Source organism: Elephantulus edwardii, unplaced genomic scaffold (assembly GCF_000299155.1).
Source record: "Elephantulus edwardii isolate Elephantulus edwardi_28Jun2011 unplaced genomic scaffold, EleEdw1.0 scaffold00228, whole genome shotgun sequence".
NCBI lineage: Eukaryota > Metazoa > Chordata > Mammalia > Macroscelidea > Macroscelididae > Elephantulus > Elephantulus edwardii.
In genome coordinates this window covers 2,172,046-2,174,955 of record NW_006399978.1, presented here as the reverse complement: position 1 = coordinate 2,174,955, position 2,910 = coordinate 2,172,046, and the positions used below count along the sequence as shown (strand labels likewise).

Here is a 2,910-nt window from a genome sequence, read left to right as displayed (position 1 = left end):
TATCTCATAGTTGTTTTGATTTGCATCTCTCTTAGAGCTAGGGATTTTGAACATTTCTTCATGTGCTTGTTGGCCATCTGAATGGCTTCTTTGGTTAAGTGTCTGTTCATACCCTGTGCCCATTTTGCATTTAGGTTGTTTCCCTTTATTTTGTTGTGGTGCTCAAGTATTCTAGAAATTCTAGATATAAGTCTCTTATCATACATGTTATCGTTGCTGTTTGTTGTTATGTGCCGTCGAGTCACTTGTGACTCATAGCGATCCTATATACAACAGCCCTAAACTCTGCTCTGTCCTGTGTCAGTTGCACTGTCTCTGATACACTCATCCCAATTACCCCAGTCATTGAATCAATCCACCCCCGAGAGAGTCTTCCCCTCCTGCGCTGTGCCTCCACCCTCCCAAGCATGATGTCCCTCTCCAAAGACCTGTCTCTCCTTACAACTTGTCCAAAGTATGTCAGACAAAGCCTCAGAATCCTTGCCTCCAAGGAGAAGCCCAGTTTAACCCTCTCTAGGATGAATTTGTTTGTTTTCTTAGCAGTCTATGGTACACACAATAGTCTTCTCCAGCAGCACAGCTCCAAGACATCAATTCTCTTTCTATCCTCCCTAGTCATTGTCCAACTCTCTGACGCATAACAAGTGATTGCAAAGACCATGGCCTGTATCAGATGCACCTTAGTCTCCAGAGAGACACCATTGCTCTTCAGTACTTTGGAGAGGTCCCTAACAGCAGACTTTCCCATGGCAATACATCTTCTAATTTCCTGGCTACTGGTGCCGAGATTGTTGACTGTGGAGCCAAGCAAACTGAAGCTGTGAACAATCTCAGTCTCTTCACCATCCATCCTGATGCTGCCAATTGGTCCAGTGTTGAGAATGTTTGTCTTCTTGACATTGAGCCTCAATCCATATTGAAGGCTATAGTCCTTGACCCTCTGCAGCAAGCGCTTCAGGTCCTCCTCAGTTTCAGTAAGCAGGGTTGTGCCATCTGCATAACACAGATTGTTGATAGATCTTCCACCACCTGACCCCACATTTCTCCTCATAGAGCCCAGCCTCCCGGATAATCTGTTCTGCATACAAGTTGAAAAGGTATGGAGACAGGACACATCCCTGGCGTATGCCCTTACCAAATTTGAACCATGCTCTGGTTTCGTTGCTCTGTTTTGATGACTGCCTCCTGGTCCAAGTATAGGTTTCGCATTAGCACGATCAAGTGTTCTGGGATTCCCATTCTTCTCAGAGTCAGCCGCAGTTTGTTATGATCCACACAGTCAAATGCCTTTGCATAGTCAATGAAACACAGATAGACATTCCTCTGGTATTCTCTGCTTTCAGCTAAGATCCATCTAACATTAGCTACAGTATCCCTAGTACCACTGGCCCCTTCTAAACCCAGCCAACACTTCTGGCAGTTCTCTGCTGATGTGCTGTTCCAGTTGTTTTTGGACATGTCATTACCAAATATTTTTTCCCCAGTCTATAGCTTCCCTTTTTACCCTGTTGGAAAAGTTTTTGGATGTTCATAGGGATTTGATTTTTAGAAGATCTCTATATGTTTTTAAAAATTTCTTCAAACATGTTAATCATGTCACAACTAAAGACCATCCTAACTCACATTTTTATCTCAAATATCTCAGTTTGCAGTGAATTATGTGACCTGTGGTCCTGTATTTGTGTGGTTTTTGTCTGGTTGTAAATTCCCAGACTTCAAATAGCAGGCATTCTCCATCCCAGGCTATGAAATTGAGGTGAGGAACAGGAGAGTGGACTCTCAACCACACCTGCTTCTTAGGCTTCAGAGCCACAATCAGGTTCTATACACTCCAATTTAAGAATAGACTGATGTCAGTGCCCTGTTATATCTTTACCACAGTAACACCATAGACAGAGTGGACAAATAAGATCTGCACAGGAGACACATGGTTACTATGTTCTGTCCTCAGCTCATGTCCTCAGTTGATGTCCAGCTCATGTGGCCTTGTGGTCATTCTCTAGCATGCTTCAGCCCTTCTTAGATATCACATTCTGCAGTTCAGGAATAGAGCCAGGCTCTTCCCGCTCCCATGGGGCCCCCAACCCTACTCCTGGCACCCCCATCTGCCCTTTCAGCTGACTGGGTAGGGATCTGTGCTCAGACCTTTGTTTCCGTGGTCCCCACACTGTCTTCCTTCTCTAGCTGTTACTTTTTCAGATACAGATGCAGTTTGGCAGGTCTGCTCTGGTCTCGTCAATTATTTATGCTCTGTGAGCACAGCCATGAGATACAGACCAGCTGGAGGAAACACTGAGCTTTCTTATAATTGTCCTGACCTGCAGAGTGGTCCTAAGCCCAGGTCCTAGGCCCAGGCTGGAAGGCTTGAGCGTTGAGTGTCAGAAGAATGCCTGCGTCTATGTCAGGCTTTCTGGTGGAAGGTTTAGGTGAGGAGCTCATGTTACATGCAATCATGAAAGACAGGACTCTAGGACTATGTTCTATGAAAATAGTGTCCCATCTACAAATGGAAGTCTAAACCTTTCCCCTGGCCTCCATGCTGTGTGCTCAAGCCTCTTGGGATGTGCCAGATCAGTCTCATTTCCTTTCTCAGCACACAGAATGGGATTGTGGAGACCTTTGCTCAGGATTCCAGGGGGAGATTCTAGGGTAGGTCGTCCAGTGGCACAGGACCTTGACAGCCTTGCGGACAGTGTCCTTTCTTCTCCCTGATTTGCACATCAGGTTTCCCTCTTCTAGATGGTAACTCTAAAAAATGTTCACTGCTTTAGTTACCAGTACTTTCAGACAGGGAGTTAAAAAATCTTTGGCATTTGCTGAAAGAATGTTCTATTGAGGAAGCTTTGTTGTTGTCGTTATGTGCCGTCGAGTCATTTGCGACTCATAGTGACCCTATGTACAAGAGCTCTA

At 45.1% G+C, this 2,910-nt stretch overlaps 1 pseudogene; it reads right to left on the bottom strand.

Moving 5' to 3' along the window:
• Positions 1–2,910, bottom strand: part of LOC102848481 — a 149,612-nt pseudogene that overhangs the window by 91,765 nt on the left and 54,937 nt on the right.